The sequence below is a fragment of the Crassostrea angulata genome, chromosome 6 (genome assembly GCF_025612915.1).
Source record: "Crassostrea angulata isolate pt1a10 chromosome 6, ASM2561291v2, whole genome shotgun sequence".
Classification (NCBI taxonomy): Eukaryota; Metazoa; Mollusca; class Bivalvia; order Ostreida; family Ostreidae; genus Magallana; species Magallana angulata.
The window spans coordinates 61,432,040-61,448,224 of record NC_069116.1 but is presented as its reverse complement, the minus strand read 5'-3'; the positions used below and the strand labels follow the sequence as shown (position 1 = coordinate 61,448,224).

Genomic DNA, 16,185 nt, shown 5'->3' with positions numbered 1-16,185 from the left:
AATAGCACTATTATTGTGTATCGGAAATTTTAAGGTTTTTTTTCCCCGCTCCGAAGGGGAGGGTATATCCTTGTCTGTCGGTCTGGCCGTCCGTCCGTATGTTCGTCCATTCGTAACAAATTTCTGTCGCATTTTTTCAGCAACTATTAACTGCAAATGCTTGAAATCTAAAAAAAAAAAAAGGCTTTTTAAATGGTGGGATTTATTTTTGTACACCACAGACGTCACCTTTCTTGTAACTTCCTGGTTCCTTTCTCAGTAATCATTAATCGCAAATGCATAAAATTTTAATGCTTTTTTAAGAGCTAATGAATTACCTTATCATGCCGTTTAAACACTTTCATTGGCAATATTTAAATGCATTAAAAAACGATTGTCGGATACAAATTGTTGATGATATTTCTACCTTGTTGAGTTTAGTTGTCTGTTGTTAGCAGATGAAACATAATGATCAGAATTTTTTTTACCAGAGATATAAAAACTTTTTGAAATAATTGATGAAAAAGTTAAGAGGAAAGCATTCCACAAACAACATTTCTTTATTTTAATCGATACGATTTTAGACATAATATGTTATGCCATTAAAGTCTTGAAATTTGTAAGAACAAATACCGCACGGCTCACATAAATGTTCTGTTCTAAAGAAGAAATTATAATGTTTCTTATGAACTAGTATATCATTTTTGTCACTATTGAATGACATTATAAGTGTATTTGAAACGCAAATTTTAGGCGAATGGAATTCTCAAGAATTTTATGAGATTCTTTAATATATATGAATGTTTGGTAGCCTTATCGAATAGTTCAACACCAACTGAACATGGCTGCAGTCTTTTCTTTCTGATGTACATTAAATCGGACCGGTTGATTTTGTCTACCTTTAAAAGTTGGTTTTCTATTTCCTTGGTAGAATATTCACATTTGCGTGAATTGTTTTTTTTTTTTTCCCGTTGTTTGTAATATCTCAGATTTGTTGAGCATATTTGGCGTGCTCGCATACCCGATCCAAAGGAAATGGATTATATTTGTAGATTCAGAATTATTGATTTTTTTGTTGATGTACATAAAATGTTTGTCATTGGGTTTACCTTAGAGGTATATAGAAAGGAATCCTTCTTCAAAAGTAATATTTATATCTACAAACTCTTGATAGTTTTTTAAAGGGTAGGTAAAATCTGAATACTCGCATGTATATCAATGACGGTTTTGTCCCTACCAGATTCCAACCACGTCATCGATATATCTATATAAAAATGGGTTGTTTCTCACAATTTTCAAAAAGAATTCGTTTCCAAGTTGAACCCAATTATACGCATGCATAGTTTCTGTCAAGTTTGGGCCCAATAGCAATTGCTTCTTTTTGAATAATTACATAGTTTGTTGCTAACACTAAATTTCCATTGGCCAGGACAGAATCGATCAATACTAAAATATTATTTGTGTCCTGTTCTTTCTTTTGTTATTGATTTAAAACTTTTTCAGCTACATCCCGATCTTCTTGTCGGGATACACTGGGAAACAGCGCGTTGACGTCCATGTAAAATGATATTGAGGAATTTGATAATGGTTGATTTACGGTTAATAGTTTTCTGAAGAAATATGTACAGTTTTGTACAAAACTTTTTATCGATCGGTTTGCGTCGTCAAGTTGCGATTTTGCATACTCTGCATACTTATCTTTGGGATGTTGACGGTCATTTAGTATCGTTCTAAACTGATGGTTTCTTATGAATTTTTGGATAAACCTGTTGTTTTCGCGGAATATTTCTGTAAATATAAGCTTCTGTCGTTACCCCTACCTGATGGGTCCTTTTATTTGCATAGTTTTTACGAGCTTCTTAATTTTGATAAAGGTCTTAGGCAATTATTTTCAAAAACTAAATTCCCCTAGATAAGGATGCATTTGCTAAGTTTAGTAAAATAAGTTTTGGTGTATCATGTGCAATTGCAAAGATAAATGTGTAATAAGACAAAATGTGTTGTTATAGATTACTAAAAGATATGGCATGAATTATAGAAGTACTATTTATATACATGTATAGATTTAAATCATTTTTTATGAAAACCTGTTCTTCAAAAGCATAGCCTCTACATCAGTTGGGTATCAGTACCTATTCTACAGCATTGTCAGCATTTCTGATCCTTCATACAGCATTCGCAGTTGGCATTATCATTTATTAGCATTTTCAGCTGTTTTTTATCCTTTTGATTGGTAAGTTGTTAAAGGCTGACCTATTGTGTCGTCAACAAACTTTCCATTCACAAAGCCAATCCGTTTCAAGCAAATGTCTGTTAAAAATGATACTTTAATAACAAGTTGCTACACATGTATTTGGAAACAGAAATCCTTTATTTTAAATACTGTTAGCCAACTTTTATTCGCGTGCAAGAATTTTCCCCGGGGTTAGCCCTGTCGTCGCAAATATTTCTCGCCACGAACCAATCCTTTGTCTATAGTTTTTATAACAATACAGGTCTGGATAAGGCTTGATCACGAACATTAGTAGCGAACCAGTTTATCGACAGTTAATCGCAAAATAAAGTCGTCGCAAATAAAAATTGGTTTACAGTAATATATACTATAGCTAAAAAAACCTTATATTACAAAAACACCCAAGCATTAAAAAAATTATGAATTCAAGTCATTTTATTAAGTGAATACAAAATGATTTATAAAGCACATTTGACATCATAAACGGTCAAAAATGTTTTAGCATAACACAGTTTTGATAAAAGATTTCTCTTATGTCTGACTCAACATAAGGTAGTCAAACAGACAATGTAAGGACCAACGACCAATCAGAATACACTAGACGTACAGGTGTGGCCAATCAGAAATACTACACCCATCGTCAGACAGACATATAGACGATGTTAGGATCTATGACTAATTTTGACACACGACACATATCGTCAGACATAAACTTCATCTCTCCTTACGTGGTTGATGACGGCTTTGGTCAGATACCGTGACATGCCATGTTTGACGTCTAGCGGTGTGTTGTAGAACATCTTGCTCTCATGAACTTTCTCTTTACTGAAGTCATAATTCGCAAAAAGCCTCCAGTATAGTTTGAAAAAATTATACTTTCACCTAAAATATAACACAAAGATTCAAATCTTAAGTAATTGTGTTTATTTGGGTAGACAATATTGTTACAAAAATGTGTCTTGCGGATTTCATTAATGGAACCTACAATCAACAGGATTACTTACAAGTATCATGATAATCAACAACTTCAGTCATCATGTCAATCATTTAATAATCATGCTAGCCTATGATCGTTATGGTTTCAGTATATTGATTTATGACAGCAATAAAAAAGTTTTCATTTATATACCCAACATAACTAAATACATTAGAATTCAATATAAAAATATAGAGAGTACAGTCAATGAAAACAACACACAAATAAGGAAGAAGACCCCAATGAAAAGGAAGCACGCATCTCAAGAAAAAAGAGAACAGTTTCCCGTACGTTTATGTCACTTCTAATTGATTTAAAGAGACCAGGAATCATAACTTTTCAATAGATTTTTATGCAAAAAATTGTAACTTAAATCAAAATATTCCTGTGGGTTTTTTCACGACGATCGGATTGATTAAGCACACTGATGTTTGAAAAAACAAATAAGAGGTAGGTAACTTCACTGTCTAGAGTTAATTTGGTTTTGTTTTTAAATATAACCAACGATGGCTGTAAGACATTCCAAGCTTGGTATATAGTCTTATATTGTTGAAAAATTTAATATTTTAAATCAAAAATATATTCCGAAAAAGTTTTAAATCTCGATAAATCTATAATTCACTAAGATATATATATATATATATATATATATATATATATATATATATATATATATATATATATATATATATATATATATATATATATACTTTATTAAGACCGCAGTTGTCACATTTGGTCGCAACTATAGAAGTTCACTGGTTTGATCCAGACACTGGTTTATGTCTCCGAGATTACAAAATAAGTACTTAATTCCATGATCCCGAAGTTTTCCGGTCAATTTTTTCTTTGATACGTCGATCAATAGAAAAATTATTATCTTCATTTCTTATCATTTAATAAAACATTTTCAAATCATAAAATGTGAAGTGTCATTGATCAAAAATGTAAATAATGTAAACGAAGCGGCGCGTGTGAATACAAAACAACAACAGCAACAATATTCAAAATGGATGCGCCTTCACCTGATGCAGAACTATTGAGCTGAATTTAATGGATTAAACCCAAACAGTGAGTTTAAATCTGAACCAGCTGAATTGAAAACGAAAAGAAAATACATGCGAAAGCTTGTGATGTTGTTCAATTTGCAGAAAGATTCGTCAAAACTGGTTTTCATGTGAGATAGCTGGAATATGCATCTGGGAATAACCATGCAAGAAGAGGCGATTGTGGACGAAAATAGTTTATATGCCGACAAAAAAAGAGTATGTATAAGCGACTTTTGTAAACGTTAGGTAAATAGATAGTCAGTGATGTACTTAAATGGATACCTGCCGCTTGGAATGCGCTGAAGGAGTTGATGCACTACTCTCACAATAGCTTTGCTTTACGATGCTTATTCTGTTGACTATGTACGTATGTAAATTTAAAACTCATCGTTACCAAATTTGAACAGTGTGTTACCGTGAAAGTGTATAGGCCTATATGTTCGTTAAAATTATTCCTGGAAAATGAACAGCCAGCTTCACAGTAAATGTTGATTGATCTCAAGCAGACGAAATCGTTAGAAGACGCTTAATTTACTATTTAGTGAATTAAATAATGTCTATATTTGAAGGTTATAGTTTTAATTTTTTATATTTTTTAAGTTGTATTTTGTTTGCTGATAATTAAACAGACACAACTTTACACTTTACACTTTGTTGACAGTGTTTCTTTTGGAAACCCCCGCTCTATAAATAGTGTTAAATCAGAACATATGAGAAAAGTAGATCCGGCTAAAATTTTATTGATGCAGGTATCAAAGAAATTTTTCGGCCAATCAGAAGCGCCGATATTTCATCAAACGAATAAATATTAAATGATATTAATTTCTTTTTATTTGTCAATGTCCTTTCTTTTATAAGTGTGTTCTGACGTCTTCCAAAAATTATCTTGATTCATAATCATACATATATAATTTATTTCTTGTTGTAACGCGCTTTGTGATTGGCTAAAAAAATTATGTTATATCGTATAAAGAATGTTGCCTACGTCATAGTAAGACTAACGTCAAAAACGTATCAATACGCCTGACGTTACGTTTGAATTTTGTACAAAATTTACGTCATTTTAAAGGTAAAATGATCGTTTTTATCTACAATGAAGAGTGAAAAAATTAAATTATAAGCAACGAATTCAATAGTTATTAGTTTTACACGATATGAAATGGTTTGAAACAGTTTACACTTTTTTTATAAACCGCGGTTTATAAAGCGTAAACTGACCCAAACCATTTTATATCGTATAATACAAATAAATATTGAATTCATTCCTAAAATAAAAATTTGAATTAATCTTGTTGGGTTTGTTTTTGCTAAATTGAAATACTTTGAAATCCTTTGTATGATGATTGTATAGTCAAAATATTAGTATTGAAAAGCGAGTATCTTTCGTTGTTTACGAGCTACCCTAACTCCCCTACCACTCCCTTAAAATGGCTCTACATTAATTTTTTTAATTGAAAAATGAAAGGAAAAATCATTAACGTGTCCTCTTTTATTTTATTTTCTAATTAAAAGACCATAGTTTATGATTATCTTTAATTTTGGTAATGTTTATGTAAAATTATAAGTGGTCGATAGATAGATAGATAGATAGATAGATAGATAGATAGATAGATAGATAGATAGATATATATATATATATATATATATATATATATATATATATATATATATATATATATATATATATATATATATATATATATATATATAATTCTCTTTCAATTTATAAAGAATGAATAAAGTCGAAGAATATATTACCTTTTTAGTATTTGAGAAAAGAAACTGTCAGAATAAGTCATAATTCCAGATTTAGTGTACAGGGCAATTCCTATTGCAGTACTTCAGTTGCATGGCCGATACTTTATTATTTTGAGCTTTAAATCTATTTCTAATTTGCAAATATTTTTTGCAAATTTATTCTATAAATTTGATAATTTATCAGAAAACTAAACGTGTCAAAATGTTAATAGGAATCAGAATGCCTGAAAAGGGGGTAAGTCATATAAAAGTATTTACCTTGCAACGAAGAAAGTAGCCCTGAAAATAATATATGTTGTACAAGATATCTGAATGTTTATATGTTTAAGAATGAAAAGAAAAAAATTCAATCACGCAAATTCTCTAACTGCGTCATCCTTATTCATTGTCCATTATCTTCGTCGAAGACCAAATTTCATTCAATGTTTAGATAACAAAGAGATTATGTATGTCCGTTCTAATTTATTACCATTTATAATGTAACTATGTCTTTTCATAAACAAAAGATCGGGCTAGGTATATAATGAATAGAGTATCTAATAAATAGAGAATGTAATAAAGTGGGAATGTAATAAATTGAAGTACACGAAGTTTTTGTTATCAAATATCGTTACGAGCTATTTCCTTTTAAACTGCATTCAAAATTCGATCTTGTGACAAATTTAAATAATAGTCTCAAAAAATCCTTAATCAACACTCTTGAACAGCATTTCATAATCATTTGAGTAAGGGTTCAATTAAATTGCAAACTGATTTGATAATAAAATGCATTAGGTTTTTTTGATTTACGATATTTTGGGCAATATTTATTTGTCATTTACAGAGGTAAACTTAAGCTTAATCACAGAAACAATTGCTTGTGACATTCTAGAACAGCTTAACTCAAACAATGTGCAACACTTTTTTTTCAGTTTTGACGAAATAGGATTTTACGACTGGAATTCCATACACCAACCAGTATTAAAGACTTATATAGATAGGAATAATATTTGAAGCAGATCTGACCAATTCTAACAAACCGGTGATGGGTAGATTTCTTGGAATTCTGATATTGACTTTATTGCTTGTATCAAAAATGGGCAGGCGTTGTTTGATGAAATGGGAGACAGGCAGAGATCTGCAGACTTCGCGTTACACTTCATAAGAACCGAGCTACAGCAATTTAGTCAAGGTATTGAAACGATTGTGACAAAACAACTCGAAAAAGTCGAAAATATCGAGGAAAAGATCAACAATATAATAGCGACACAGGGCAACGAAAGTCTCTCTACTATTCATACCGAGCAGAGACTCTTGAGGCAGGAAATGGTGTCTCTTTCGACCAGAGTTGATACTCTGTTGAACAATAGTGAACCCAATAATTTGATGAAAACCGAGAACGTTCTTGACGATATAAGAAATGCTAGCTTGTATGTGGTCGAACAACTTTCTTCAGGAGAAGCTATTGATATGCTTAGAAATGTAGAAAGGATAAGCCAATTTCTTTCAAAGGTACATTACATAAACGGTTCTTATTGCGCGGACATTTTGGAGAAATATCCAAACACATGTTACAGCTTCGTCATATAGATCAAAGGCCGTGTTCTGCGATATGACCACTGACAACGGAGGGTGGACGGTAAGGTCTCTCTCTCTCTCTCTCTCTCTCTCTCTCTCTCTCTCTCTCTCTCTCTCTCTCTCTCTCTCTCTCTCTCTCTGAGTTACATGTGTGTCTCTTTGATAAAAGAAATAGCTTTTTCCAAAGATTAATTCATTTTAAGTCAGTTCAATAATGCAGTCATTGTTTATGCAATAAAATTTTTTTGATTGGTGCTTTTGAAAAATATATGTTTGTGTTGTGTTGTCGTAATTCGGAACAGGTGATTCAGCGGAGAGTAAATGGTTTGGTGGACTTTTACCGCAACTGGACGGAATACAAGAACGGATTTGGATATGCTGATCACGAGTATTGGATAGGTTTAAATTCTCTTTTTTTTCAAGCTTTTTAAGGTACATTTGAATAGAAAATTACAAAACTGTTTACCTTCAAATTTTTTTAAATACACTAAAATAGAACATTGATGCGAAATAAGGGCACTGCTATGATGTTGTTTTTGTTTTTTTTTGGTGCAGTGCAATTGCATTTGTGGTAGTACATGTAGCACTGCCATTGGTTATATTGAAAGTGATCTGTCGGCGTGTAAACATAAAAAAGCGGACGGAACTCATCCATTTGTCATACTGAGCACCATTTTATTAGCAAATAAATAAACACTTTTGGTTTAAAAAAAAAGAGTGAAGTATACCGATGTGTGAAAATAAAATGCAGAGAGAATTTTTTCGATTTGCCATGCTGATCCTCACTTTATTCTGTTTCTCATATAGGAGACTTTCTTTCAAAAATATTAAAAGGCATTATTTTGAATCCGTTTTGCGACTGAAAGAAACTATATATATCTTTCTTAACATTAAATAAAGGTCTACTTGGTAGCTGTTATAAATATATTGAATGATGAACGAAATTATTTTGACAAGAATTAGCAAACACACATTTTCAATTACATTAAGTAATACGGTAGCTATCATTAGACATTGAATTTCTTTCCTAAGCGATTATTGTAATTAGCTAGATTTTCAAAAATATGCAGCATTGTTTCAACCACTATTGAAATAAAACCACTATTGAAATAAATTATTTCAATAGTAGTTGGGAATGTATTTCATTAGAAAAATCACCTTGCAACCACTATTGAAATAAAACCACTATTGAAATAAATTATTTCAATAGTGGTTGGGGACGTATTTCATTAGAAAAATCACTTTGCAACCACTATTGAAATACAACCACTATTGAAGTAATGTTTTAATAGAGGTTGGGGATGTACATGTATTTAATGATAAGAACTACTTTACAGACACCATTAAAGTTCAACTACTATTAATTTTTTTTTAATTGTAGATGGGAATGAATTACTTATAATCATAACTATGTAATCACTGTTACACATTTGGAAAGAAAGAAGTTGTATATCATATTTGCAAACTATTTTGAAATGCAAGAAATCTAACGAATAATATCAAATAGACAATTATGGTACAATTTTCACTGCTGTGTAGAAGTAAATTACCAATGCTCGCAGATAAACATGCATATACATTTGTTTTTATTTAACAAACAATTTAAATACACAATTAAGGTACTAAAGACTTGCATATTTTATGGTAATTGTAATCAAGACTATGTGTAAATGTACTTAATTTAGGATTGTCACTGTTGTGCAGAAATAACCAATCTTCGCAGATTAACATATAGAATTGTTTTCATATTTTTCTTTACCTTTCTCTTTATATAGATAAATCATGTTTTATGGAAATTGTAAATTATTTGTACTAGAAGACAACGTTGTAAATTGCCAGAACTTCTATTCAAAACCCCTGCATATTAAAAAATAATTTATAGCTTATATATCATTAAAGATTTATGTAATAATGAATATCACTATTAAGATAAATAATTTCAATGATGGTTGGGGATGTACTTCATTAAGACCAATATTGAATGAAATAAATTATTTCAATAGTGGTTGGGTATGCGTTTCATTATAACCACTATTGAAATAAATTATTTCAATAGTGGTTAGGTATGCATTTCATTACAACCACTATTGAATTATTTTATTTCAATTGTGGTTAAGGATGCGGTTTATTACAACCATTATTGAAATTAAAAAAAAATTAATCGTGGTAGGAAGTTATTCTAATGCCTTTTATTCCGACTGTGCATAACACTTTCGGTTCCAGATGACAGGTGGTATGGGAAACATGACCATATAGAGGTAAATCAAAGAACATCATAATCAAAAAGGAATTCATTATCTCATAAGACATACTTCTTTTCTTAAGAAACTTCCCTAGCAGAAAGGAAAGTGTTACAAACAGACATAATAATAAACATAAAACTGAAATGCATCATCAACCACTATTGTAATACTTTATTTCAATAGTGGTTGAAATGAAAGGTATCCCCAACCACTATTGAAATAAATTATTTCAATAGTGGTTGAAATGAATCGCATCCTTAACAACTATTGAAATAATATATTTCAATAGTGGTTGTTGTGAAGTAACCCCCAACCCCTATTTAAAATAATTTATATTTATAAAGATATTTATAATAATATTCATCAATAAATAATTATTCAATATACAGGGGGTTTGAATAGAAGTTCTGGCAATTTACAAGATGTACAATTGTTCAAATAATATACCATAGGACATGATATGTTTGTAGAAAGAGAAATGTAAAGAAAAAAATGTAAATTTTCAGAGAAAAATTAATGAAGAAATTCATTCTAAGCTACGATTGAAAAAATTATTTTAATTGTAGTTGTACTTCAACACTGTCTGTAAATTGATTTTCAAAATGAAATACATCCCGGAATAATATTTAAATATTTTATTTTAGTTATGGTTGTATTTTAATAGTGGTTGTAAAGTGATTCTTCAGATGAAATACATTCCCAACCAGTATTGAAATAATTTATTTCAATAGTGGTTTTATTTCCATAGTGGTTGCAAAGTGATTATTCTAATGAAATGCATTCCCAACCACTATTGAAATAATTTATTTCAATAGTGGTTTTATTTCAATAGTGGTTGCAACACAGCATGCACAGATCTAATGGGAAGGGTCTGGGGTAGGTAAGGTACGGACTCTCCAAACATATAAAACATAATAAATTCACACAGTCCCGACCATGGACTTCCTCACACAGTCCTGACCATGGACTTCCTCACACAGTCCTGACCATGGACTTCCTCACACAGTCCTCACCATGGACTTCCTAACACAGTCCTCACCATGGACTTCCTCACACAGTCTTCACCCTGGACTTCCTCACACAGTCCTCACCATGGACTTCCTCACATAGTCCTCACCATGGACTTCCTCACACAGTCCTGACCATGGACTTCCTCCGATAGTCCTGACCATGGACTTCCTCACATAGTCCTGACCATGGACTTCCTCACACAGTCCTGACCATGGATTTCCTCACATAGTCCTGACCATGGACTTCCTCACACGGTCCTGACCATGGACTTCCTCACATAGTCCTGACCATGGACTTCCTCACATAGTCCTCACCATGGACTTCCTCACACAGTCCTCACCATGGACTTACTCACACAGTCCTCACCATGGACTTCCTCACAGTCCTCATCATGGACTTCCAGTCCTCACCATGGATTTCCTCACATAGTCCTGACCATGGACTTCCTCACATAGTCCTCACCATGGACTTCCTCACACAGTCCTCACCATGGACTTCCTCACACAGTCCTCACCATGGACTTCCTCACACAGTCCTGACCATGCAATTTTTCACACAGTCCTCACCATGGACTTCCTCTCCTTTTGGAAAAATTTTCAGCGTCGGTGTACTGTCCATAAGCATAATTGTCCTTTGCGCATGAGAAGATTAAGACTAATGATGTCTGATTAAATAAATATACGTTATATAAATATACGTTCGAAGGAACTAAGAAAAAAAATCATGTAATACACATTTATTTTTTTTAAAGGAAATGACATGCTACATAGATTGACATCAATGAATCCCCAGGAACTGCGAGTTGACATGGAGAGATTTAATGGAGAGAAAGCCTATGCTGTCTACTCTAACTTTTCTGTCGGGGACGAGGCCAGTAAATATCAGCTACAGGTGACTGGATACAGTGGGAATGCAGGTAACAATTATTCAGAGTGTCTATCGTTGAGAACTTTAATATTTTTCTGCACTTTGACAGACCAAGTAAAATTAAAACAAAACAAGTTGCTGTCCTTTAAAAAGGACTACAATACGTGGACCATTTGCATGTGTTTCCAACAAAAACGTGAAAGCCTTAAGATTATCAGAGATTCCACCGACTTTAGCCCTCTGCTTTTAACCACTAAATTTGTACGGTGTATTACGTAAACATGTATGTATAGCCCTGACTTTTTATCTCAGAATTTAAAGGATTCATACTTCTAAAATAATTATGATCTATCTATGAATGAAGTTTGCATGTATAGTATCAGGCATTCGGTGAATTCTACTATTTGCGCACACATTGCGATTCGCACTACTTTGTTAACTATGCAGTGACAGCTTTGTTTAAATTAAAAATTTCATATTTTAATGTATTTTTCTTGAGATTTTAACTTTCATACAGTGACATAATTATTCAATCATACTTAAATGCTTAAAAAAATTTAATCGGGAAGTTCTCTAGCCTCGCCTACTATAAAACAACAATACATTGCAAATTATGCTAGTTGATGCATGTTGTAGTTTCGGCATAACATTAACCTATTTCTTAATACTGATAGTTCATATCACAATCCAGTCATTTCTTTAAACGTATACTTTGTTTTTGTACTGTTTACCGACAACTTTACAATTACAGCGCCTTTGAACTTATGTGTACATATGGCACGGAATCCCGATCCCGATTCAGATAAACGTGTGCTAGCCTGGTTCCCTGATCTACCCATTACACACAGGAACCAGGCTAGCTCATGCGCAGGTTGAATTTTCCCCATAGCATCCGGTTTAACCTCGCTTATATATTTTCTGCGTGGACCTCAGGGTCCACGCAATAAGTCGGCACTTAATAATGATAAGTAATTTTCTTTAGTCATTGTTTTAGCACTTCAAATTGTCAAGTTTGGTTATTTATGGCAACTTTTTTTATTTGAGATAGAGGTGTAAGTTTTATGGTTTCACTTTTTAAATTGATTGTTCTATTGACATAAATCCCGCATCATGACCAGTGTAACTGTTGGTAATAGCATGGATCACAGCAAAAACAGCTGCCATGATAACGACAATGATCAGGAATGGTTCGATTCGATATTGAGATTATTTTCTAAATCATTCAAAGTGTTAGAGAAGAGTGTTTGTTAAACAAAACTTCATTATGAAATACTATTATACAAGTATTTTAATACCATTCATATTGATTATTCTATCTGTTGAAATAATTCACACAATGATGTACAACCACTGTGATTGTAGGGGATAGCCTAGCTTACAGCAACAACAGTATGTTCTCTACACCGGACAAGGATAACGACGGGTGGAGCAACGTTAACTGCCACCAAGTACAGATCGGCAGGATGGTTCTACAACTGTTTCTATGCCAACCCTAATGGACAGTACACCGACTCTGAGAAAACTGGTGCTGAATACATTGTATGGATCACTGGAAATACTCGTGGATATCTCTGAAATCAATGCAGTTGATGATTCGTCCCCGAGCTATACATCTAGGTTGAATGTTAACATCGTAAGAAGCCAATGGAATTTCTCTCTGCATTGATATTTCTGTTAATTTATTCGTCAATATCCGATTGTGATACATTTAAACAATGTTTTCTTTGGTGATTCATGCAGGAAATGAAGGAGGCGACATTGCAGAAAAAAAATAGATAACCCGCGTTAGCGGAATATTTAATTTTTTTCTGCAATGATTGCTGCCTTCATAATAAAATTGATTGTAAAAAGTAAGTAAAATTCATCATATTACTGTTATGGTACATCAGTACGTTAACTAAAAGAAACAGCTAAATCGTCTCCTGTGAAACTTTGAGTCCGGCATCATCTTGATTATTTCGTGCAGTCCGTGATCTTTCCGAGGTCGCTGTAGGATTCGAACAATCGATAAAAGCGGGCGTGTAGATTTCAGTCCTGTCAGCTTCAGTCGTTGTAGATTTCGACCAATCGATAAACGGCCCGTGAAGATTTCAGTGTGATTGTTTCTATAGAACTATGAAATGACGATAAGTTTCCGTAAAAAATAGAGGGAATCATTATGATACTTAGTAGATAAAAATATTATCTTTTAAACGACCGTTAATTAATCAGAAATGTATAAACATTGATATGCGATAACTTTAATTCAAAGATTTTTTTTCATTTTATAGTATTACGTAATATATATTAAATCAATTCTTGTATTGTCCAATTAATATTTAAAATTAGAACCGAAAAAGTTTTACAATATTTTTTGTTTCGCATTTAATTGCAAAAATATAGCTAATTGGTTTAAGATCCAAAAGGAAATCTTTTTTCTTTAATGTGTACAGTTTATTACTTATATTATGGTTCTATTGACAGGTCGAGTTTGTTATACGCCATTTAAATTGGAATTTCATTTTTTTCAATTTTAGTTTTCCTAATAGCTACACTCATATATAAAACCTCTGTTATTCATTAAACAATGAGATATCATTTATTTGTTTATGGCCACAATGAACATTTTCATGAGTATACTGTTGAAGTTTAGTACATTTTAATAATTCCATGAAAATTGTTTAGCCGTGGATTGACTGTGTGGCTATGGTATCTCATTGTAAAATATTGATCGATAACCAGGTGATTACTGTACATTGTATTCTTTTCTGAATAAAGATTTATTTTATCAGGGCTTTTTTTAATCTTAATTTTTTTTTATTTTTTTTTTTTGGGGGGGGGGGCTGGGTAGGTATAACTGCCAGATGTACGGTACAGTTAGAACACAATCCCTCTTATTAGCCCATCTTCCTGTTAGATAGAACTTTTTTTAAGCAAATGTCCTTCCTAACTATCTGGGTTTTTTTGGACATCTTTTTCTAGGACTATTTCAACCAAACTAAGTATTAAACATTAATGAAGGGCTTTAATTCCTTAAAAGATATAGCAAGGCCCACTTCCAATGAGATATATTTAGGAAATTTTTTAGTTAACCTGGTATCACAATTCCACTTTGTTCCAATCTTGACCCAATCATGGTTTAGGAAGCGATCCCTTTGAGACCATCATGGTTAGAAGCGGTCCCTTTAAGACCATCATGGGTTAGGAAGCGGTCCCTTAAAGATCATCATGGGTTAGGAAGCGGTCCCTTTGAGACCATCTTGGGTTAGGAAACGGTTCCTTTGAGACCACCATGGGTTAGGAAACGGTCCCTTGGAGACCATCACGGGTTAGGAAGCGGTCCGTTTGAGATTATCATGGGTTAGGAAGCGGTCCCTTTGAGACCATCTTGGGTTAGGAAGCAGTCCCTTTGAGACAATCATGGGTTAGGAAGCGGCCCCTTTGAGACCATCATGGGTTAGGAAGCGGTCCCTTTGAGATTATCATGGGTTAGGAAGCGGTCATTTTGAGACCATCTTGGGTTAGGAAGCGGTCCCTTTGAGACCATCATGGGTTAGGAAGCGGCCCCTTTGAGACAATCATGGGTTATGAAGCGGTCCCCTTAAGACCATCATTGGTTAGGAAGCGGTCCCTTTAAGATAATCATGGGTTAGGAAGCGGCCACTTTGAGACCATCATGGGTTAGGAAGCAGTCCCTTTGAGACAATCATGGGTTAGAAAGCGGTCCCTTTGAGACAATCATGGGTTAGGAAGCAGTCCCTTTGAGACCATCATGGGTTAGGAAGTGGTCCCTGTAAGAGCCAAACATGCATCATTAAAGATCAAGTGTTTAGTTTGTATGAACCATGTCTGCTGTATGTTTAAAAGGGACCAAACAATCATTGTTAATTCAGCATGCCAGATCTCCTATTGTGCACGTACAAAGTAAATGCATCCCGTCGACTGATTTTGACAAGTGTTGCTCGGAGGTTTTCTTCTATTGAATCTTGAAGTCTTGATTCATGTTTTCTTATGACGTTTACAATAGAAATTTTGTTATTGTTACAATTAAGAAACAGTTTTGTGCAAGTCCTGTGATTCGTTTCCTGTAGTTAAGCATCTTCGCTAGCCAAAGGTTTTCGGTCCACTTTGCTCCCCATAAACCCTTGGCGGATTTCATTACGAAAACTCGGTGATGTGGTGGCGCTTTCTAGCGAGCAACTTGAGTTGCGCCCCTTGCATATTAACATTTTAATCGAATTAAACAACGGGTTATATATACACTACGGCATTAATACAATTTGAAAAGATGTTGACTACCGAACATCGGTACATAATTAACGATGCTATTAAATACGAAATAAGTTAAAACCTAGGGAAAGCAAGACATGTTTTATTCATAGTGTTTTGTAAGGATATGTACCGGGAGTGAAAAAGTCGCCTATTTATATAAAAGCTACCAGGTATCATTGTCATGAATAATGCGAACCAAAGAAATTAAATAAAACAGAGCTCATTGAACCTTTAAAAGCAATAACCAAAAGCAGGAACGAA

At 33.1% G+C, this 16,185-nt stretch overlaps 1 pseudogene; it reads left to right on the top strand.

The window, feature by feature from the left end:
* The first annotated feature begins 3,500 nt into the window (after positions 1-3,500).
* On the top strand, positions 3,501-14,440 carry LOC128189931 (fibrinogen-like protein A; annotated as a pseudogene).
* Positions 14,441-16,185: the final 1,745 nt, after the last annotated feature.